This window comes from Salvelinus namaycush, chromosome 2, assembly GCF_016432855.1.
Source record: "Salvelinus namaycush isolate Seneca chromosome 2, SaNama_1.0, whole genome shotgun sequence".
NCBI classification, from domain to species: Eukaryota; Metazoa; Chordata; class Actinopteri; order Salmoniformes; family Salmonidae; genus Salvelinus; species Salvelinus namaycush.
In genome coordinates, this window is record NC_052308.1 from 59,797,057 (window position 1) to 59,822,763 (window position 25,707).

The following is a 25,707-nucleotide window of genomic DNA, read 5'->3' on the forward strand; positions in this document are numbered from 1 at the left end:
ACGTCTTGCTTAAGGTGGAATTTCCTGTTAAAAGAGGTATTCACTTTGTCAAAAGCTGACAGAATGTTATGTATACAGACTCTGGGTCTTCATGCCAAAACAGATCAGACCAGTCCATTTGACTTATAGCTGCATCATAGTTACTCTGCTCACTTTTAGGGATTCTTTGATCTTACTTTTGCACATTGATATGGTTATTACATATCTTTCTAGTGAGTTTTCTGAACATTAATGTAGCAGTGTGGTCAGATATGCCAGTTACTAAGTTAAGGGACTTAGTTAATCGCTCAGGTCTGTTAGTGAACACTAAACCAATTTGAGGCTGTGATGATTGTGTTGCTTTGGTTGGTCTGTGTATTATTTGAGTCAGGTTTAACCCTTTCATGCGTGAGTTCCAAATATCTCTAACGGTCGCCCCAGCGTGAGTTTTTTTATGCACGTGATGTTAGAATGTTCTCTCCATTCCAGAATGTGATTGATACGTAACAGTACATTTTATCCGCGCTGCCCTCAAACCAAAGCACGCAGCCTGTTTATATTTATAGGCTGTTTCAACTTCAATTTAAAATTATTTTCTAACAAGTTTTTATTTTCTAAAAACAGTTTGAATTTAGGTGTGTTCCGCCTCCTCATTCATTCACATAAAAATAGTAATTTTTACTTTTGCGGACAATTACATTTTTGGGACATTTCTGACACGGACAAAATTCCCCCAAGCACTTCCCAATTGTTTGTGCAGTTCACGTCTGCAGACATTTGCTCATCTCCCGTCAGAACATGATCTGCACACGTGTCCACATTTTCTATCTGTTGCCCTCATTGCAGTCATTGTTTTCGTTAATAATAATAACTTTGGAAATGTGTGCGTTTCTATCAAAGTAAGTGCATTATTACGTTGTAATAGTTTCTGTATGTCGTTTCTATTGTAGCGTACTGTATGTATGGAGCGTAATATATTTGTGTATATTCTTTATAACCGCGGACACGTGAGGTAACGTTACTCATTTTATAACCTTTATGGTGTTATAGTCAATCGTGCTTATGTAGCTACATTATTCTATTAGCTCTGTAAAACAATGCTAATTGCGTCAGAGAAGTACTATCTTGTGTTGTATTTTGAAGCTACATGGCCTTATGACTCCCAAGTGACGCAGCGGTCAAAGGCACAGCACATCAGTGCTACAGGCGTCACTACAGACTCCCTGGTTCAAATCCAGGCTGCGTTTCTATCAAAGTAAGTGCCTTATTACGTTATAATAGTTTCTGCTGTAGCTCACTGTATGTATGGATCATAATATATTCCTTATAACCGCGGACACGTGAGGTAACGTTACACATTTTATAACCTTTATGGTGTTATAGTCAATCGTGCTTATGTAGCTACATTATTCTATTAGCTCTGTAAAACAGTGCTAGTTGCGTCAGAGAACTATTAGCTTGCGTTGTATTTTGAAGCTACCCTGACCTTATGACTCCCGAGTGGCGCAGCGGTCTATGGCACTGCATCTCAGTGCTAGAGGCGTCACTACAGACACCCTGGTTCAAATCCAGGCTGTATCACAACTGGCTGTGATTGGGAGTCCCATAGGACAGCGCACGATTGGCCCAGCGTTGTCCGAGTTTGGCCGTTGTAGGCCATCATTGTAAATAATAATTTGTTTTTAAATTACTTGCCTAGTTAAATAAAATAAAAAATATGACCATGGTTTGTTTATTTGGTCTATTCAGCATAGCTCTGTTCTGCCCTGCCTTGCCCCCCTGTGGAGCTCAAAAGTTAGTTTCTTAATGCAATAAACTATTTTTTATAGCAGTGTTTATTATGTTACTTCTTTGTAGTATTGTTTTATTGATATATCCTTATATTGTATTCTAATTAATAATTCCTCTTTCTTCTGTACTTTCAGAAACCACAAACATTATTTGCCAATATCATAACTGGAGCTGGACATCTTTGGAGCAGAAGAATGAGGACAGCTTTTGTATGCTAACGTACACTCCTTAACAGTCTTACTGGATGAAAAGACAGCAAGAAAACACATATGCCAATATGTAATAGTCGTCTATTTTATTGCAGTATTGGTAGTTGGTTCAACAACTTGTTATACTAGAGGACAAAAAACTGAAAATGCATAACCCATATTTAATATTCATGCAGTGACTGAACAACAACTGCATTTCCCCCCCCCCCACCTCTGAAGGCATAGTATCATGGCAGTCAGTCACTTATTGCTGCAGATGTGCTCAATAATGCTTGAGCATGTGATACTCCTCAAAGCATGGTGAAATACATAGAGGTGTATCACAAGCTAAACACATGTATTTTGTCATCTTCCTCTGCTTACTTCTCCTGGTGCCAGACAGGCAGACTTTGCAGTGCCTCCTTGTGCGACTACCTTGAGCAGCAGTTTGAGGGACTTTGCAGGGAAAATGCCGTGCAGTAAGGCGTAGGGGATTGTTTACAGCAGGACGACCCCCAGTGGATGGGCGCCGAGGGGTGTGGTGCTCCTCCAGCAGCTCTCTCATTAGGTTCTCTGTATTTTTGGTAGGTAATTACTTTACCTAAGAGGGAGTGGGGAGGATGAAGAAAGTTAGAGGATGATGAGGCAGTGGGTAGGTGGGTGAGATATTGTCACTATAACTGCATAATGGATTTGTATGTGAACTGTACATCCAATTACAAAAATAGCTTGTTCAGTAATCATCTCACCTGTTAGTTGGCGGTGAACTATGCTGCCATTGAGGGCAGCAGTGTCGATCAGATGGAAAAATATCTTCTTATACCACTTGGTTGTTTTCCGAGTGCATTCCACAAAGCTGTTTATCATGTCTGCCTTATCCACTGCCCCCATTTTGAGGTTATAGTCGAGCACACAATCTGGTTTGATCTTTCTCTCTCCAGTCAGGTGATCCACCTTCCCTGTGGCCGACATGGTTGCTGTATGGACAGTGGAGAGGACATGGACATCTCTTTTGTCATGCCACTTTACTGCCAGCTGTTGACCATTCTCCTGGAACTCCACCTCCCCTCTCTGCATCTTCCTGCATCCGAATCCTGGCATCCCCTTCCTGTTCGACCTGACTGTGCCACAGGCCCCTGTGCTGTTGGAGAGCAGATGCTGGAAGAGTGTGGGACTGCTGTACCAATTGTCCACGTACAAAGTGTGTCCCTTGCCGAGATGAGGAGCCAGCATGGTCATCATTACGGACCCGGACACCCCAAGCCCCTCATAATGTTTGATGTCAGTGGTGGACCCTGTGTAAACTATAATATCCTGGACAAATCCTGTCTTCACGTCGCACATGACAAAGAACTTGACTCCAAACCTGTGCCTTTTGGAGGGAATATATTGACGGAACGCCAGCCTACCTTTCCATAACATCAGGGACTCATCAATGCATAGGTCCTTGTATGGCACAAAGACCCGACCAAATGCTGATGTCAGGCTGGTTAGAACATTTCTTATTTTGTATAACGGGTCACTTAAGATGGCAGTAGCATTGTTGACGAAATGCAGGCATCGCAGCAGAACTAGGAAGCGGTCTTGGGAAAAGAGGGTGGCAAAGAAGGGAGTTGCAAACATAGGATCTGTGCTCCAGTATTCTCTTAGGGAGTTCTTCTTTACTATCCCCATGAGGAGGACTGTCACCAGGAAGGTATACATTTCACTAATTGTGGTTGTCACCCATTTAGCGAGTTTCCCCCTCACTCCTGGCTCTCTCTTCTCCTGTAGCTCCAAGGCATAGCGATTGGTCTCCTCTACTATGTCTCCCACCAGCTCCTCTGTCAGAAACAACTTGAAGCACTCTGCCTCAGTTGGAAATGGCAAGGGGCGTTGCACTCCAGACTGGGACTCGTCAAAGCAAACAGCAGGGCCAGGAGGGGTGAAATTACTGGTGGCCTTCCAGCTACCACAGAACTCCTGTACTTCATCCACTGTCGGTCTGCCTCCATCACCACCAGCATCTTCAAAGGGAACTGGTACTTCGTCAGTGGACAAGGGAAATTCAGATTCAGGGTTCTCAATGGCTACAAGGTTGGAGGGCAGCTCCTCACTGTCACTGTCAGAATCTGATTCCTGACTTTCATACTCAGACTCATTGTCAGAATTTAAAAAAATCTCCAGAATTTCCACATTTGTGAGTTGTCTCCTTTTGAAAGACATTGCTAATGCTACAGCTTAGCTCACTAGCTACATACATAAACAACAACATTGAATGGCTCAGAGGAATGGCTCAGAGTGAGAGGGTACGTGTTTGGCTACCGGCACGCGCCACTTGTATCAATAAATCACTATCAGAAAATGTTTTGTGTGGCAATTATTTGTGTATTTACGGTTTTATTCACATGTTTTCAATTCTAGGTGACAAATCATGCATTCCGATTCTTGCACAGATTGTAATGGGCACATATTATGTGTGTAAAATATTTTTTTTGAAGGTTGTACTGATTATGATGAGCTAAGCTAATTCCAGCTGTGTAGCCATGTTTGTTGACATACAATGCATTCTGGGTTTCACGTAATCGTCTGTTTGACCAAAGATGTTATAACAAAATGAGGTGAGTAAGAGTTCACAAATTCTTTGAGGACTTCCGGAAATGAATGGTGGGATGTGAACGACGGTAGATGACACACCCCTTCAACATGCATACTATAAACAGACCAAACTCATCTCGTCTTCTCTTATTATCTTCGGTTTCTGTGATGAAAAATGCATGGCTGCGCGCTGAAACTAATCATCGGATTACTTTCGATTTCTATAAAGTGTTTTACCTAATTATTTCGATCAATGGTGAGCTCACCCGTGATGTGATTAATTATACATAGTAATTGCTATTAGCTAATTCATATTGTAGTTTATGTCAGCCTAGAGTTAGAAAATATGACTGCTTGTGTTGGGTCAATCTTTCCTCAGTTAGCGCTAGGACTATTGTAGCCTACATTTTCCCGGTTAGGATGATTGTGTTATGCTATATATACTTCTGTGAATATCTGAACATTGAATCCAAAAAATAAACTGCTCACATTCTGGACATAACTTTGTAAGGACTGTGTTTGTGTAAATAGTTTCTGAAAAAAAGTGTGGCCAGCTCAAACGCTGATTGTTGCGTCATTCGAAACTGGCCGTTCTAAACGAGCATTCTAAATGAGTGTTCTAATCACACGGGTGTGATCGTACGCTTCAGGGACCACTGTAGAACGATCACACCCGTGTGATGGTACGTGTGAAAGGGTTAAATGGTCTGTGGTCTCTTTGAGTTTTTTCTTACAAGTTTTATTTTCCCAGTTTATATTGAAATCGGCCATGAGGATGATCTCCTTCTTATGATCACATTCTTTAATATGGTCAAAAAACAAGGTATCAGAAGTTGATGGTCGATATAAGTCAATGATATTGAGAGACATATGAAGGGAGGGGAAAACATTCAACCCCATACATTCAAGGTCACTGGCATGAATCCATTCGATAATATTGCATTTAGTATTATCTTTCATGTACATAAGCAATCCACCTCTCTGCCCTCTCCCCTGTCCCTCCTGAATATGGAATATTCTGGAACATTAAAGGCAAAAATAGGACAACATTTTCAATAACAAAATGAGGTCTGCCAAACAAAAACCTCACAGAAAAAGTATTTATAAGAATGCTATAACTACAGGAAAAGTTTGCTCAGTGGGAAATGAATATCCAACTAGTCAATGACAACTGTGTTGCATTTGGACTTTGTGACAGCACCTATAGACACTATTTCCTGGGCGGAAATTGGTTAAAGGGACAATCAGCAGTTGCTACATACATTTCTTGACTCATTATTTAATGATATGTACACATTGAATCTTGCCTCATGCCACTGTTGTAACCCATCAGAACCCAAAATATAAGCTTGTTTTACTCCAATGTTTGTAGACAATGTACATGTAAACAAACACTATATAGCCTAAAAAAATGTCTACAACTATGATTTTGATGTAATGGATGGTCAGTCCTTGCATCCATAGCTCTGTCTATGAATTTGAGAGTGGCTACATTTCTACAGACTGTTGTCTCGGCTACCGCATGACAAGCAGTATAAATGCACCAAGTCTGGAACCAACAGGACCCTGAACAGCTTCTACCCCCAAGTCATAAGACTACAAAATAGTTAGTTAAATAGTTAACCAAATATATTTTTTGACTCATCACATTTGCTGCTGCTACTGTTGATTATTTTTCAAATTATTCCTAGTTATATATACATTATATATACATCTACCTCAATTACCTTGTACCCCTGCACATCGACTCATTAATATAGACAAGTTATCTTTACTCATTGTGAATTTATTATTACTTTTATTATTACATGCTTAGTTTTCTATTTTTTCTTTCTTTTCTTTCTCTCTGCATTGTAATATCCACAAAACATCACCCATTGTCTTATACCCATGTCTATGGTCTGGCTGTAATTGTTTTAAGTCTGTCTATGAGACATTTGAAAGCTCAGGAAAACATCAGGGACGACAACAATGCAATAATTGTGTATGATATTTTATGTCGAAAAACCCCTAAGAATCTTTCCCACTGTCACGCCTGCTCCTGCTCCCCCTCTCTGTCACTCGAGGGCATCAGGCTGCCCATCATTGCGCACACATGTCACCATCGTTACGAGCATCAGCGCTTCATTGGACTCACCCGGACTCCTTCACGTTTTTGATTGCCTCCCCTTTATCTGTCTATTCCTCAGTTTCATCCCAGTGTCTTAATTCTTTTCGTTGTTTCCCTTGTCCAGACGCTGTTCGTGTTTTGTTTCATGTCCGTTATTCATTAAATGTTCATTCCCTGTACTTGCTTCTCGTCTCCCAGTGTGTCCTCACAGAATGCTGACACCAATTTTGGACGCATCAGGGAGTTTTGTTTGTGGTTTAGGTTGGTGACGTCGGGTCCATGTGCCGCTGTCGAAGGGACCGGGGGTGCCTCAGCTGGCTCGTCAGGCTTCCACGCCTTAGCTGACTTGAGAGGTTTCCTTGCCTCGGTTGGCTCGAAAGGCTCCCACCCCAAGTCATGCGCCGGTTCGTCAGGCTCCCACGCCTCAGCCGTCTCGTTGGGCTCCCACACCTCAGCCGTCTCGTTGGGCTCCCACACCTCAGCCGTCTCGTTGGGCTCCCACACCTCAGCCGTCTCGTTGGGCTCCCACACCTCAGCCCACTCGTCAGGCTCCCAGGCCTCAACCCGGCTCGTCGGGCTCCCATGTGTTATGTTTCATGTCCATTATTCATTAAATGTTCACTCCTTGTACTTGCTTCTCGTCTCCCAGCTTTATCCTCACACACACCAAGTTACTTCATTCCTCAGTGCCAACATGCACAGAAACAAACATGGGGGATGGGATGTAGTTGTATTTTTTCAGCGGGATAATAAAAAATGTTTTTTCTCAAATACACCAGAATGGCTTTCCAAGGGGTGTTGCGTGTTCCTGAGTGGTCAGCCTAATTCCTGAATAATGCTGTCCATCCATGGCCCCCACATAAATGTATTGAGCTCTAGCAATTTGGACAAAAACACGGGATAAAATGCAACGTTGGTAGAATATTATTAAAAATGATTCACAGCTGTAATGGCTACCGAAGTTAGAGCATTAACTCTGGGGGTGTGAAGACTTACAAAATGTTTCTATAGTTTCTCTTTAAATTGTGGAGTAGGTTGTGTAGATCGGTTTATTCCCTTTTGAGATTACATTTTAAGGAAGCAAAATGTGAACACTGTGCAATGAGTGTGTAGAGTTTCACTACCAACTGTATATGTATCTTTTTTGTCAATTTCCAGTTGGGAGTGAATCTGAAGTATGATGCAATTTCTCTACCTGGCCTAGAGTGTGTTCTCTGCCAAGATAAACCAATATTATGAGTTCCCAGTAAGCCAACCTGGTATGCATGAAATGACAATTACGCCTCGCCTGGAGCATGACATTTTGAAATGTTTTGTATATTGATGTGGATAGAATCCATCTCGATCAGAACAGTCTTATGTGAAAGACCTTATAGTTTTGTGGTCTTTACTGTAATTAATAGAGGCTGTGGTCGTATAGTGCTGTGGTCTTCAAAAGCCCATTATATGCTAGTGTAATACCCTGTTAAAACATGATTTAGAACTATGGTTTAAGTAATAATAATATGTGGATGTATATTTTGTATATGTTGTATGCATTTAATCAGATTTGTTTATTTTCATAAACTCTGTTTTACTACAGCTGTTGGGCCTATGTTGGTTAACTTATTATATACTGCTACTTTAAATATGTTAGGACAGTTTCTGTTCACGTGAAGAGTGCGTGCTCGGTTTGGACCAATCAAGATAGACTATGGGTGGTGTGCAGAGGTCTTCTCAGGTTTTTTCCGTTGTTGCTGAGGAGAGAAAGAGAAAAGAGGGAGAGAGATGCTCTTGTGAAGCGGGAAAACATTTTGTGTACTAAAAATAGTTTTTTCCCAGAATTGGGTTTAACTGCTTTACTCATCTTTAACAAAATAACATTCATAGTTAAATATTTTACCGAGAGAGTCGTCTCAATTTGCTTGCTGCTTGGCTAGATTAACAAATGTATTTACCCTTTTCTTTAACTTAACAGGTTTTTGGTTTACTGATGAACTAATGAATGATATCTGTGTATCTTGGAACAGAACATGCTGTTGGCGTGACATTACAGTTACACCAGGTTGTCCGGGCCAGAACACGCTCTAGGCCAGGTATTGAATTTGCATCATACATCAGATCCTCCATCTACCGTATATCAGCAAGTCTAACATAATTATTTTCTAAGGCAATTTGCAATAATTCCAAGGACTGTTTACTCAGTGGCATCCTGCTGAATTACGAGGCAACATGGCAGCATACATACCTCTATACACACTAGGGATTAATCCCAAAAAACGGGATCCTGAGATTTCCTGACCAAGCTCCCGTTTCCTTTGAAAAATAATAATTTCCAGCAAAATAGATGATACATAATTTCTGCAAAAGTAATTGAGGAAATAGACATTTCCAACATTGATCAATATGATGTTACACAGAAAATAGAGAGAGCACGGGATTGCCGTGTTAATAAACAGTCACATGAAAGGTGCTATGCATAATATTTTCAGGTCATTTCCCCTTTTTACTATGGCAATTTACTATGACTTATTAATCCCTTTATGAGCTTAGTACGGCTGAAATACAACATCATCTTAGCACAAAAATGAATACCTATGGCTCTATTGTTTATGATTTTGTTGTGAATTGATACTTTGTATGTAAACAAAAGCATTTACAGTGTATTCGTAAAGTTTTCAGACCCCTTGACTTTTTTCCACATTTTGTTACGTTAAAGCCTTAATCTAAAATTGATTAAATAGTTGTTTGTCCACCTGTGGTAAATTCAATTGATTGGACATGATTTGGAAAGGCACACCCCTGTCTATATAAGGTCCCACAGTTGACAGTGAATGTCAGAGATTGAAGGAATTGTCCATAGAGCTCCGAGACAGGATTGTGTCGAGGAACAGATCTGGGGAAGGGTACCAAAACATTTCTGCAGCATTGAAGGTCCCCAAGAACACAGTGGCCTCCATCATTCTTCATAGAGCTGACCGCCCGACCAAATTGAGCAATCAGGGGAGAAGGGTATTGGTAAGGGAGGTGACCAAGAACCCCATGGTCACTATGACAGAGCTTTAGAGTTCCTCTGTGGAGATGGGAGAACCTTGCAGAAGGACAACCATCTCTGCAGCTCTCCACCAATCAGGCCTTTACGTTAGATTGGCCAGACGGAAGCCACTCCTCAGTAAAAGGCACATGACAGCCCGTTTGGAGTTTGCCAAAAGGCACCAAAATACTCTCTGACCATGAATAACAAGATTTTTTCTGGTCTGATAAAACCAACTATTTTGCCTGATTGCCAAGCGTCACGTCTGGAGGAATCCATGCACCATCCCTACGGTGAAGCATGTCGCTGGCAGCATCATGCTGTGGGGATATTTTGCATTTAATTGAAATGACGTGGAAACAAAGTTGATTCAACCACTGTGTGCCCAGTGGGATGCAGCTACCTAAGAAGCGCAACACTTGGCTCTCAGGCCAGCCCAATGGCATTTCCAAATGTGGTCACTGTGTACATTGCTACAACACGACCAATACAAAAAAAATATACCACCCGAGAACAGATAGAAAATCCAATTAATTGTAGCAGCACAAATGTCACATACATGCTCAAATGCATCTTGGGGGCTGTTTAAATTTGTCAAACTAAACGAGCTCTGAAACATATTGTAGAACATCAGACTGATACAATAATGTTTTTCACTGTCCTCTTTTCTATGTTGATGTTGCCTTGATTTTTTCATTCTGTGTCTCCATTTTCACAGACACTCAAATATCACGTATGTACAGTATATACTTTTTTAAAAACTTGGTCTATTGACCAACGAGACACCCTCTTCATCTTCTTCTTCTTCTTCTTTTTCAGTGCAATGGTTAGGACACTCTGAGGAAGCATCAGCTTGATATCGAAATGTCAGTCACCTGTATACACATCCTGAACAATAGATTAAAGTGAGTTAAAATAAATAAAAATCTGCCTTTTTTGTTGATCGCTTCAACTCCTTTCTGACTCAATTTAGTCTTTTTGGAAGTCTTTCTTAATAAGCCCTTTTCACATTTCTGTTTGACAATAAAAAATAAAAAACTCTACTTCACAAACAACACAAAACAAAATACACAACAAAACGCTCACTATACAATACATTCTCCAAGGTGATTAATTAACATATGTCCTCCAAATTCTGTCAAATATCTACATGTTTTGTTTAACTTGATAAAATACCATATCTAAAGGGATGTATCTAGATAGTTCTCTCCTCCAGTTTGCTATTGAGGGTGAAAACGAGGTTTCCAATTGACATTTTTTTTGCAGCAATTAGACTTAGATAACAAATCCTTCTCTGAAATTAATCTCAAGTATTTACATTTCTCAACAGACATAATCATGGAGATGGATGAATATAAATTGTTAGACACAATGAAATGATAGCACAGACATTATCACAAAATGTCATCAGTTTGTTGAAGGACCACAGCATATGTAATTGGGTTCCTTGGTGCTTTTTGCATCTCCAACAGAGATGTGACATTTCTGGGTGCATTACATGCATTTTGGCAGGAGTGTAGTAAGTCCTATGAATTATCTCAAATTAAATTAGTGTCTTAGGTTGTAGGAACAGGTATGAGCATTTTCACATATCTGTGACCAATGGTTCTCCTCAATTTCTTCCTTTAGATCTTTTCCTATGTTTTCATAATGGGATCTGAAACACCAGGTAGAGTTTCAATCAACCCTTTATATAACTTGGCAATCAACTTCTTTGGCGTAGCAGCTTCATTCAGTATTTTGTCTATGCCAGATGTCTTAGGTTCGTCCATATTCTGTTGAAACGATTCAATAAGATTTCTGAGTTGTAAGAACTTAAAGAAATAGGCTTTGGATAATTCAAGTCTTTCTTGTAAATGAATTAATGACAGTAGAGATCCATCACAGTACACATGCTCAAAATTCATGATGCCACTTTGGAACCAGGATGTAAAGATGGTGTCATTAAACATTGGAGGTAAGGTGGGGTTATTCCAAATAGGGGTGCCTTGCGATATTGGTTCTTTCCACCTTATGAATGTGTGTACATCTTCCCAAATACAAATTGAATTGAGAATAAATTGGATTATCTGTTTTTCTTCAACACCTTGGACTTGAAGTAGTGAAAATATATAGATCTTAGGTATTACTGTTGTGGCTTTGATACCCCTCCTTGCACAAGGATAGTCTGCTGTCCATTGTTGAAGTCAACGCAATTGTGCAACCCAGTAATACATCTTCATACGATGTATTTCAAGATCTCCAGTTTTATAGGGTAAGTATAAAACTATCAATTTGACATGAGGCCTTTCCATTCCAAATAAAGCTGGAGAGCAGGCCATTTGTTTTCTATAAAAAAAGTTGGATGGAATTGAAACTGGCAGGGCTTGGAATAAATACATCAACCTTGGAAATATATTCATTTTGATTATGTTGACCCTACCTAACATAGAAATGGGGAGATATCTCCATTTCTGAAGATCGGATTCAATCTTATCTATTAAAGGAAAGTAATTGATTTTAAATGCCTAATCCAGACTGCATGGCATCAGTACACCCAGGTATTTCATATACACTACATGAACAAATGTATGTGGACACCTGCTCGTCAAACATTTCATTCTAAAATTACGGGCATTAATATGGAGTTGGTCCCGCCTTTGCTGCTATTACAGCCTCCACTCTTCTGGGAAGGCTTTCCACTAGATGTTGAAACATTACTGTGTGGACTTGCTTCCATTCAGCCACAAGAGCATTAATGAAGTCGGGCACTGATGTTGGCCGATTAGGCCTGGCTCGCAGTCGGTGTTCCAATTCATCCCAAAGGTGATCAATGGCGTTGAGGTTAGGGCTCTGTGCAGGCCAGTCAAGTTCTTCCACACCAATCTTGACAAACCATTTCTGTATGGACTCCACTTTGTGCACAGGATCATTGTCATGCTGAAACAAGAAAGGCCTTTCCCTACACTGTTGCCACAAAGTTGGAAGCACAGAATCGTCTAAAATGTCATTGTATGCTGTACAGTTAAGATTTCATTTCACTGGAACTAAGGGGCCTAGACCGAACAATGAAAAACAGCCCCAGACCATTATTCCTCCTCCACCAACCTTTACAGTTGGCACTATGCATTGGGGCAGATAACGTTCTCCTGGACAGATGGTAAAGAGTGATTCATCACTCCAGGTAACGCATTTCCACTGCTCCAAAGTCCAATGGCAGCAAGCTTTACACCACTCCAGCCGATGCTTGGCGATGGAAACCCATTTCATGAACTCCCGACAAACAGTTATTGTGCTAATGTTGCTTCCAGAGGCAGTTTGGAACTCAGTAGTGAGGGTTGCAACCGAGTCCTGGCGATTTGTATGTGCTACGTGCTTCAGCACTCTGCGGTCCCGTTCTGTGAGCTTGTGTGGCCTACCACTCCTAGACGTTTCCACTTCACAACAACAGCACTTACAGTTGACCGGGGCAGCACTAGGTGTGCATACTTTTGACGAGCTAACTTGTTGGAAAGGCGGCATCCCATGACGGTGCCAAAGCCACTGAGCTCTCCATTAAGGCCATTTTACTGCCAGTGTTTGTCTGTGGAGATTGCATTGCTGTTATTGATTTAACCTTTATTAAACTAGGCAAGTCAGTTAAGAGCACATTCTTATTTACAATGACGGCCTACCAAAATGCAAAAGGCCTGCTGAAGGTACGAGAGCTGGGAGTAAAAAAAAAAAACATGACAAGAAAGTCAACACTCCATAAAGAGAGACCTAAGACAACAACATAGCAAGGCAGCAACACATGACAACACCGCATGGTAGCAACACAACATGGCAGCAGCACAACATGGTAGCAGCACAAAACATGATACTTCTTATGGCTGGGGGCAGTATTGCGTAGCTTGGATGAATAAGGTGCCCAGAGTAAACTGCCTGCTACTCAGTCCCAGAAGCTAAGATATGCATATTATTAGTATATTTGGATATAAAACACTCTGAAGTTTCTTAAACTGTTTGAATGATGTTTGTGAGTATAACAGAACTCATATGGCAGGCAAAAACCTGTGAAAAAATCCAACCAGGAAGTGGGAAATCTGAGGTTTTTAGTTTTTCAACTCATTGCCTATCGAATATACAGTGGGATATTGGTCATATTGCACTTCCTAAGGCTTCCACTAGATGTCAACAGTCTTTAGAACCTTGTTTGATGCTTCTACTGTGAAGGAGGGGGGAATGAGGGCTCTTTGAGTCAGGGGTCTGGCAGAGTGCCATGAGAGTTAGTCTGGCAGAGTGCCATGTGAGAGTTAGTTTGCGTTCCATTGCATTTCTGAAGTCAAAGGAATTCTCCGGTTGAAACATTATTGAAGATTTATGATTAAAAAATCAAAAACATTGATTCTATACATCGTTTGACATGTTTCTACGGACTGTAACGGAACTTTTGGAATTTTCTTCTCCTCGCGCCTCATGAATTCTGGGCTCAACATGCGAACAAAAATAAGGTATTTGGACATAAATTATGTACTTTATTGAACAAAATCAAACATTTATTGTGGAACTGCGATTCCTGGGAGTGTATTCTGATGAAGATCATCAAAGGTAAGTGAATATTTATAACGCTATTTCTGACTTCTGTTGACTCCAACATGGCGGAGATCTGTATGGCTGGTTTTGTTGTCTGAGCGCTGTACTCAGATTACTGCATGGTTTGCTTTTTTCCGTAAAGTTTTTTTGAAATCTGACACAGCGGTTGCATTAAGGAGAAGTATATTTCTAATTCTGTGCATAACACTTGTATCTTATATTAAAGTTTATGATGACTATTTCTGTAAATTGATGTGGCTCTCTGCAAAATCACCGGATGTTTTGGAAGCAAAACATTACTGAACGTAACGCGCCAATGTAAACTGAGATTTTGGGATATAAATATGCACTTTATCGAACAAAACATACATGTATTGTGTAACATGAAGTCCTATGAGTGTCATCTGATGAAGATCATCAAAGGTTAGTGATTAATTTTATCTCTATTTCTGCTTTTTGTTACTCTTCTCTTTGGCTGGAAAAAAAGCTGTGTTTTTCTGTGAGTAGGTGCAGACCTAACATAATCGTTTGGTGTGCTTTCGTCGTAAAGCCTTTTTGAAATTGGACAAGTGGTGGGATTAACAACAAGTTTATCTTTAAAATGGTGTAAATACTTCCATGTTTGAGGAATTTTAATTATGAGATTTCTGTTGTTTGAATTTGGCACCTGTGGAGATTGCATGGCTGTTATTTATTTAACCTTTATTAAACTAGGCAAGTCAGTTAAGAGCACATTCTTATTTACACTGACGGCCTACCAAAATGCAAAAGACCTCCTGCAGGGCCGTGGGCTGGGAGTAAAAAATAATAATAAAACACGACAAGAAAGACAACACAGCACTACATATAAAGATACCTAAGACAACAACATAACAAGGCCATTCAGGACCTCTATACCAGGCGGTGTCACAGGAAGGCCCTAAAAATTGTCAAAGACTCCAGCCACCCTAGTCATAGACTGTTCTCTCTACTACCGCACGGCAAGCGGTAGCGGAGCGCCAAGTCTAGGTCCGAGAGGCTTCTAAACAGCTTCTACCCCCAAGCCATAAGACTACTGAACATCTAATCAAATGGCTACCCAGACTACTTGCATCTAATACGCTGCTGCTACTGTCTGTTATTATCTATGCATATGTCACTTGAATAACTCTACCCACATGTATATATTGCGTCAATTACCTCAACCCACCGGTGCCCCCGCACATTGACTCTGTACCGGTACCCCATGTATATTGCCTCGATATTGTTATTTTACTGCTGCTCTTTAATTATTTGTTACTTTATTTATTTATTTTTTAAACTGCATTGTTGGTTAACTTTTTATGGCTGCAGGGGCAGTATTGAGTAGCTCTGTTTAAGGTGCCCATTTCAAACGGCCTCGTACTCAATTCTTGCTCGTACAATATGCATATTATTGTTATTATTGGATAGAAAACACTCTCTAGTTTCTATAGCCGTTTGAATTATGTCTCTGAGTGGAACAGAACTCATTCTACAGCACTTTTCCTGATATGGAGTGAGATTTCAGAAATCTTGGCCCCTGCTCCCAGGTCAGTTCATAAGTCCCTGTGAATGCTATGATGCTACAAACACTGCCTACGCCTTCCTCTAGATGTCAGTAAGAGGTGACAATTTGAATGGAGTCGATTGCGCAATCAGGGCCTGTATAAAAGGCCAAAGACCGGATGTACCGTTCTTTTCCTGCTGCGCCTGACGCACGATGTACGTCGGACCTGCTCTCTTTCCAAGCTTGGGTTTAGCCAGTAATATTTCGCCGGTCATGTTTTTACTCGTTATAGGTGTTAAAAACATCATAAGGTAGTTAATTTAAACCGTTTTATAGCAATTTATATCCATTTAGTGCGATTTTGAGGCATTGCTTTGTGTTGCACTTTGAAGCGCCGGGCACATTTCGGGGTCCCGGTCGAACGTTAGTGGGCATTTCGACGGACAAGAGGACATCTTTCGACCATAAGAAGATTAGACCCAAGAAAGGATACATTGCCCAAGATTCTGATGGAAGATCACCTCATAGTAAGAAATATTTAAGATGATAAATCGTTGTTCTGTCGAAAAATTTTAAACGCATATTCCGCCATTTTCTTTGGTATAGCTTCGCTTGGCGAACCCTGTATTGCACAGTAAGGATACTTTTAGAAATGTAATTCAGCGATTGCATTAAGAACTAATTTGTCTTTCGATAGCTGTCCAACTTATATTTTTTTTAGTCAAGTTTATGAATAGTTATGCATGAGACAAGATCACTGTTAAAGATGGCGCCCGACATTTTCAGGCTAGTTTTGCTAGTATTGTCATTGTATAACCACGTTTTTTTGTGGCTAAATATGCACATTTTCGAACAAACTCTATATGTATGTTGTAATATGATGTTACAGGAGTGTCATCGGAAGAATTCTGAGAAGGTTAGTGAAAAAATTAATATATTTTGGCGATGATTACGTTATCGCTCTCTTTGGCTTGAATCAATGCTCGGGTAACGTTTGCACATGTGGTATGCTAATATAACGATTTATTGTGTTTTCGCTGTAAAACACTTAGAACATCTGAAATATTGTCTGAATTCACAAGATCTGTGTCTTTCCATTGCTGTGAGCTGTGTATTTTTAAGAAATGTTTTATGATTAGTAATTAGGTAATTCTCGTTGCTCTCTGTATTTATTCTAGTCGAGTTGTGATGGTGGGTGCAATTGTAAACTATGATTTATACCTGAAATATGCAAATTTTTCTAACAAAACCTATCCTATACAATAAATATGTTATCAGACTGTCATCTGATGAGGTTTTTTCTTGGTTAGTGGCTATCAATATCTTTATTTGGCCGAATTGGTGATAGCACCTGATGGAGTAAGAAACTGATGGAGTTAGAAAAGTGGTGTCTTTTGCTAACGTGGTTAGCTAATAGATTTACATATTTTGTCTTCCCTGTAAAACATTTTAAAAATCTGAAATGGTGGCTTTATTCACAAGATCTGTATCTTTCATTTGGTGTCTTGGACTTGTTAATGTGTGAAAGTTAAATATTTAAAAAAAATATTTTTTTGAATTTCGCGCCCTGCACTTTGAGCTGGATGTTGTCATAGGTGTACCGACCTCGGGCTTGCAGCCATAAGAGGTTTAAGGGCTTGTAAGTAAGCACTTCACTGTAAAGTCGACACCTGTTGTATTCAACATGTGACAAATAAAATGTGACTTGATTTGAAGGCTTATAACAGTATCATGCAGCCCTTCGTTTTGTCACTAACCAGAGACGTCTAATTGACCGTGGTGATCTCTGCAGTGCTGTCTGGTGGACATAGCTAGCCAAACACAGACTACAACACTGGCTCATTCTTATTTAGTGTTGTGTACATGTCATTTACTGGCATGCTGCTTTTTATATTGATATATTTTCATCTTGTTGATGTCATGTGCCTGTTTGTCTGAAACGGATGTGTTGATGCTCCTGTCTTGTTCCAGGTCTCTCTTGAATATGTCATTTTTATCTCAACAAGACTAACCTGATGAAATAAAGTTGAAATAAAATAAATAAAATGGTTTAATGATTGGTTTCCTAAATGTGTAATGAATGAATTGTGGATACAACGTTAAAATACAGTGTTACTCCCATTTATAAATTCAAAACCCTATTGTTGCTCCAGGTCACAAATTCAGTTGAAATTAGCAGGAAACCATAATATTGACCAAAGATATACCTGCAGGGAGGTCATACACTTCAGGGTGTACATGACTGAGGATATCGTAAATTACCTCGACTAACCTGTAGCCCCACACATTGACTCGATACTGGCACCCCCTGTATACAGCCTATCTATCTATCTATCTATCTATCTATCTATCTATCTATCTATCTATCTATCTATCTATCTATCTATCTATCTATCTATCTATCTGTCTGATTATCTTTCTGAGCATCAGTAGAGTGACAGAGGAGGTTAGCGGAGGGTGATAGGGACAGCGGAGGGAGTAACATGGCTAACTCCATCTCTACTGTTTGTTAGCATCATGTTTCATAGAGGCTAATTATTTTTTAATTGGTAGTCAAATACTGGTCTTACAACAGTAATTATAAAAGGTAGTCACTTATAATTGGGATATGTATTGAAAATGTTGGAGTCATATTCAAATGTTTAGCTTTTTAAAAATGTATTTTCCACAAAGCGTATTTAAAACTATATTCCACAGTTTGAGGCGAGCTTTGCAACACAGCCAAGCAATTTATTGGATGAGAAGCGACCAGAATGTGTACGCAGAGGATCCTTTTCAGTCTCTATATCGAATCAGCTTTCACCTCTGACATCAACACTAACATTACCTCAATGAATCATTCCAACATCCACCCATCAATCATTGACTAACAAAAAAAAACAGTACTATAGTTCTTGGTACTTTGGTACTGAGAAGAACTCATCAACATTCTGAGGAATATATGTTTTATCCATGAACATCTACTTTATTTCCTGATACATGATAGATGATTGGTCAAGTTATTGGATAAATAATGATGGTCAGAATTTATGGTGGCAATGTTGTTTGGTTGACGTGTCATATTGTGATCCTCCAATAAACTATCAAGCATTACACATGTTTAGTAGTTTTGTAGATTCCTCTTACATGTTTAGCAGCTTCAATTACATCATATATGTTTCGTAATATTGTTTTATTCCATGTTACAATGTGAACATCGCCAAAATACAGGTGCATGCAGAGCAAATTATATCAGATTACACTGGGCAGTAATGGTAATGTACTTACTGTCCTGAGAGTATGTCTATTGAGTGAGCTTGATAACATCACTCCCACTAGCAGGAACAACATTAACACATCCTGCATCTTTAACTATGTACTTAGTCAGTTCAGGGATTCGATCCAGCATCCTTTCAGTTACTGTCTCAACACTCTAACCACTAGGCTACCTGCCGCCCCTGCAAAGCCAATGTACTGAATGGAATTGTTTTAAGATGGTCATACCAAGGATCATTTTGAATATTAGGACCTCTTTAGGAACAACAAAAAATAAATGAAAAGATTAAACATTGATTTTGGCCTTTCTGCTATTATTCCATAGAAATGCATTGAATAACAGATTCATACATGGAAAAACAGTCAAAAAAGTATTCTGCAGGAATTTGTGTCTGTCCTATATCTGAGAGCCGTAAGAAAGATCAGGAAAAGTTTTAGTTTTTGACACATATTTAACCCCTTTTTTGGCACTAAACTTCTTCCATATATACAGAGCTTTCAGAAAGTGTTCATACACCTTCATGTATTCCACATTTTGTTGCATTACATCCTGAATTCAAAATGGATTAAATTGATTCTTTTGTCACCAATCTACACACAATACCGCATAATGACAAAGTAAAAATATGTTTTTAGAAATGTTTGCTAATTTATTGAAATGAAATACAGAAATATTTCATTTACATAAGTATTCACACAACTGAGTCAATACATGTTAGAATCACCTTTGGCAGTGATTACAGAGTCTTTCTTGGTAAGTCTCTAAGAGCTTTTACATACCTGGATTGTACAAAATTTGTCCATAATATTATTTTCAAAATTCTTCAAGCTGGTTGTTGATGTCAGGTCTACTCCAACTCCTCTCTCCGGCGCTCGACTTCGCCGGTCTGCTCATTACACACACCTGGCAACCTTCATTACGCCACCTGTAAGCTCATCATTAGGCACACCTGGACTTCACTTCCCACTTCCCTTGACGAACAGGGAGATGGATGAGGTCCTCTGCGTTCCTCAACGTCTAGATCTTCCTCAAGGGGCATCACCTCCAACAAGCTGAAGATGCGCTATAATGACTCAACCCAGCGAGCCAGCACCCCAGCCAATTCAAGTCTTCCCAGGTCAACGATGTGCGTTTTTCCCTCCTGGACAAATATGACAGGACCATCCAAATGCTGTGACTTCCTCCTCCAGTGTTCCCTCTATTTCGCTCATCAAATAGAAGCCCCCACTACAGAGAGAGCCAAGGTTGCCACGGTTATTTCCCTGCTGACCGGGCGGGCATTGGAGTGGGCTACGGCCATCTGAGACAGAGGAGAGGAGGAGCTGGGTTCCTATGAGAGGTTCATGGCTCTGTTCAGAGGAGTCTTCAATCATCCATAGGAGGGCAGAAAGGGGGGTGGAGGGGGTGAGCTCCTACTCCAACTATGGCAGGAGGACCCTAAACTATAACTTTATTTCATGGAAGGTCAGTCCTTGCATAATTTTTAATTTTAACCTTTATTTGTCTAGGCAAGTCAGTTAAGAACAAATTCTTATTTACAATGACGGCCTACACCGGCCAAACCCAGACAACACCGGTCAATTGTGCACCGCCCTATGAGACTCCCAATCACAGCCGGTTGTGATACAGCCTGGAATCAAACCAGGGTGTCTGTAGTGATACCTCAAGCACTGAGATGCAGTGTCTTAGACCACTGCGCCACGCGGGAGCACAGAGCCCTGTCTATTAATTTGAGAGTGGTTATATTTCTACAGACTGTTGTCTGTAAGGCAAGGAAAAACTCCCTAGAAAGGCAGGAACCTAGAAAGAAACCTAGGCTCTGAGGGGTGAGCAGTCCTCTTCTGGCTGTGCCGGGTTGAGATTATAACAGCACATGGACAAGATGTTCAAACGTTATTAGATGACCAGCAGGGTCAAACAATAATAATAATCACAGTGGTTGTAGAGGGTGCAACAGGTCAACACCTCAGGAGTAAAGATCAGTTGGCTTTTATAGCCGAGCATTCAGAGTTAGAGACAGCAGAAGAGAGAGAGAGAGAGTCGAAAAAAGCAGGTCCGGGACAAGGTAGTAGGTCTGGTGAACAGGTCAGGGTTCCATAGCCGCCGGAGCAGCATGACCAGGTGGACTGGGGACAGCAAGGAGTAATCAGGCCAGGTAGTCCTGAGCATAGTCCCATTGCTCAGGTCCTCCGGGAGGGGAGGGAGAGGGAGAGAATTAGAGGGAGCATACTTAGATTCACACAGGACACTGGATAAAACAGGAGAAATACTCCAGACATAACAGACTGACCTTAGCTCCCCGACACATAAACTATTGCAGCATAAATACTGGAAGCTGAGACAGGAGGGATCAGGAGACACTGTGGCCCGTCCCACAATACCCTTGGATAGGGCCAACCAGGCAGGATATAAGCACGGCCCCCACACCACTAGCGGGATATCTTCAACCACCAACTTATTAACCTGAGACAAGGCTGAGTATAACCCAAAAAGATCTCCCCCACTGCACAAACCCGAGGGGGGTGTAAGGGTTGCGTAACTGGTGACAGGGAAGTCAGACGCAGGAGAGTAGAACTTTGGTAATAGCCGGAGCAGTTTTATTCCAAAAACCAACGGCATAAAAAATAACAATGTTGGGTACAAAACCCAATGCGCACCAGTCAACATGTGCACAAGAACTTACAACAAACAATACAACACAAAAACATGGGGGGAACAGAGGGTTAAATACACAACACGTAATGAGGGAATGAAAACCAGGTGTGTGGGAAAAACAAGACAAAACAAATTGAAAATTAAAAATGGATCGGCGATGGCTAGAAGACCGGTGACATTGACCGCCGAACACCGCACGAACAAGGAGAGGCACCGACTTTGGCAGAAGTCGTGACAGGGGGCGCCAAACCCGGACAGGAAGATCATGTCTTTGACTCAACCCACTCAAGTGACACACCTTTCCTAGGGACGGGATGAAAGAGCACCAGTAAGCCAGTCACTCATCCCCCGTAATAGGGTTAGAGGCAGAGAATCCCGGTGGAGAGAGGGGAACTGACCAGGCAGAGACAGCAAGGGCATTTCGTTGCTCCAGTGCCTTTCTGTTCACCTTCACACCCCTGGGCCAGACTACACTCAATCATAGGACCTACTGAAGAGATGAGTCTTCAATAAAGACTTAAAGGTTGAGACCGAGTCTGCGTCTCTCACATGGATAGTCAGACCATTCCATAAAAATTGGAGCTCTATAGGGGGAAGCCCTGCCTCTAGCTGTTTGCTTAGAAATTCTAGGGACAAAAAGGAGGCCTGCGTCTTGTGACCGTAGCGTACGTGTAGGTATGTCCGGCAGGACCAAATCGGAGAGAAAGGTAGGAGCAAGTCCATGAAATGCTTTGTAGGTTAGCTTCTTTGGTATAGGTGGCAGCATTTTCACTTATGGATGAATTTCGTGCCCATAGTGAACTGCCTCCTACTCTGTCCCACATGCCAATATATGCATATTATTATTACTATTGGATAGAAAACACTCTGAAGTTTCTAAAACTGTTTGAATGATGTCTGTGAGTATAACAGAACTCATATGGCAGGAAAAAAACAGAGAAAATTCTGAGAGTGGTCGTTGTTAAAGTCATCGCCTATTCAATTCCCTATAATATATGGATCTGTTTGCACTTCATACGCCTTCCACTAGATATCAACAGTCAGTAGAACGTGGAATGAAGCTTATGCTGTGTTGTGGGACCGGATGGGAGGGGAATGAGTCAGTGGTCTGGCAGATTGCCAGTTCTTGGTCACGAGCTTTCCTCATTATATAGTCATGCGTTCCATTACTTATAGAGACTGAAAAGAATTCTCCGGTTGGAACCTTATTGGATATAAATGATAACAACATCCTGAAGATTGATTCTCTACTAAGTTTGACCAGTTTATTCGACCTGGAATATAACTTTTTGAAGTTTTCGTCCGACGTTTGCCTGCATCTGCGCGAGCGTTTGGACACGTGTACTACACATGCTAGCAAAATTAGCTAATTGGACATAAGTAATGGACATTATCGAACAAAACAACGAGTTATTGTGGAACTAGGATTCCTGCCACTGCATTCTGATGAAGATAATCAAAGGTAAGGGAATATTTATGATGTAATTTCATATTTCTGTTGACTCCAACATGGCGGAGAAATGTTGTTACATCTGAGCGCCGTCTCAGATTATTGCATGGTGTGCTTTTTACGTAAAGATTTTTTTAAATCTGACACAGCGGTTGCATTAGGAACAAGTGTATCTTTAATTATATGTAAAACATGTATCTTTCATCAAAGTTTATGATGAGTATTTCTGTTATTTGACGTGGCTCTCTGTAATTACTCAGGATATTTTGGAGGCATTTCTGAACATGGCGCCAATGTAAACCGAGATTTGTGGATATAAATATGCACATTATCGAACAAAACATAAATGTATTGTGTAACATGATGTCATATGAGTGTCATCTGATGAAGATGTTCAAAGGTTAGTGATTCATTTTATCTCTATTTCTGGTTTTTGTTACTACTATCTTTTGCTGGGAAAATGGCTGTGTTTTTCTGTGGCTATGTACTGAGCTAACATAATTGTTTGGTGTGCTTTCCCCGTAAATCCTTTTTGAAATCAGACATGTTGGCTGGATTCACAACATGTGTAGCTTTAATTTGGTGTCTTTCATGTGTGATTTCATGAAAGATTGATTTCTATAGTTATATATTTGAATTTTGCATGCTACATTTTTTCTGGATTTTGGCCAAGTGGGACGCTACTGTCCCACCTATCCTAGAGAAGTTAGCAGTAAAACCACTAGCCTTCACAGGATGCCTGTGTAGAGAGGCTTGCACTCGAGTAATATGATCACATTCTTTGGTTCTAGTCAAGATTCTAGCAGCCGTGTTTAGCACTAACTGAAATGTATTTAGTGCTTTGTCCGGGTAGCCGGAAATTAGAGCATTGCAGTAGTCTAATCTATACGTGACAAAAGCATGGATTAATTTATCTGCATCATTTTGGACAGAAAGTTTCTGATTTGTGCAATGTTACGAAGATTGAAAAAAGCTGTCCTGGAAATATTCTTGATATGTTCATCAAAAGAGAGATCAGGGTCCAGAGTAACGCCGAGGTCCTTCACAGTTTTATTTGAGACGACTGTACAACCATGCAGATTAATTGTCAGATCAAACAAAAGATCTCTTTGTTTCTTGCAATCTAGAACTAGCATCTCTGTTTTGTCCGAGTTTAAAAGTTAAACATTTGCCACCATCCACTTCCTTATGTCTGAAACACAGGCTTCCAGGGAGGGCAATTTTGGGGCTTCACCATGTTTCATCGTAATGTTCAGCTGTGTATCGTCCACATAGCAGTGAAAGTTAACATTTTGTTTCTGAATGACATCACCAAGACGTAAAATATGTAGTGAAAACAATAGTGGTCCTAAAACGGAACCTTGAGGAACACCGAAACTTACAGTTGATTTGTCCGAGGAAAAACCATCCACAGAGACAAACTGATATCTTTCCGACAGAAAAAGATCTAAACCAAGCCAGAACTTGTTCTTGTAGACCAATTTGGGTTTCCAATCTCTCCAAAAGAATGTGGTGATCGATAGTGGCAAAAGCAGCACTAAGTCTAAAATCAGACTGAAGCGTTTCGTAAACATTGGTTGTCTTCAGGAAGGCAGTGAGTTGCTGCGCAACAGCATTTTCTAATATTTCTGAGAGGAATGGGAGATTCGATATAGATCCACTCATGATGCAATCTCTTTTGCTCTCCACACTGCCCTTTCCCACCTGGACAAAAATAACACCTATGTGAATGTACTAATGGGAGATTCGATTAGGTTGGAATAGGGTCCAGTATGCAGGTTGAAGGTTTAGATGCCATTACTATTTTCATGAATATGTTAAGAGATATAGGATTAAAAAACTGGAGTGTCTCCCTTGATCCTAGGTCCTGGCAGTGTTGTGCAGACTCAGGACAACTGAGCTTTAGACAATTATGCCTAGCCTGGAGCATGACATTTTGAAATTTAGTTTTGCATATCGATGTGGAAAGAATCCATCTCGATCATAACAGTCTTATGTGAAAGACCTTATAGTTTTGTGGTCTTGAATGTAATTAATTAAGGCTGTGGCCATAGAGTGCTGTGGTCTTCAAAGATATGGCATGGGTCCTCAGATCCTCAAAAAGGTCTACAGCTGCACCAGCGAGAGCATCCTGACTGGTTGCATCACCTCCTGGTATGGCAACTGCTCGGCCTCCGACCGCAAGTTACTACAGAGCGTTAGGTTCTACTTTTACAGAGTAAATAACTTACGAACACAGCGAAGCTTAACCAAGTTTAATTCTTCCCAAAGGGTCGTTACAGCTGTAATTCAGACAAAAACATGTTCTCACCATCACAAGTATATATACTACACTCTGGACTTACTATCCAAGCTCCAAGTCACAAATTCAGTTGAAATTATTATCTTATTATCTTATTCTTATTTTTATCTCAACGAGACCAACCTGGTCCAATAAAGTTTCAATAAAATAAATAAAAAGGTTGAATGATTGGTTTTCTAAATGTGTTATGAATTGATGATGGAAACAACCTTAAAATAACCACCATTTATTATATTCAATCCTATCCAAGCTCCAGGTCACAAATTCAGTTGAAATAACTAGGAAACCATAATATTGACCCAAAAATTGCCTGGAGGGCAGTCAT

At 40.4% G+C, this 25,707-nt stretch overlaps 1 long non-coding RNA gene across 1 annotated transcript; it reads left to right on the plus strand.

Annotated features, from left to right (window-relative positions):
* Positions 1-1,184: 1,184 nt before the first annotated feature.
* Positions 1,185-2,943, plus strand: LOC120065222. Its single transcript, XR_005478656.1, has 3 exons — positions 1,185-1,234; positions 1,905-2,542; positions 2,900-2,943. It is a non-coding gene; the product is annotated as an uncharacterized LOC120065222 (long non-coding RNA).
* Positions 2,944-25,707: the final 22,764 nt, after the last annotated feature.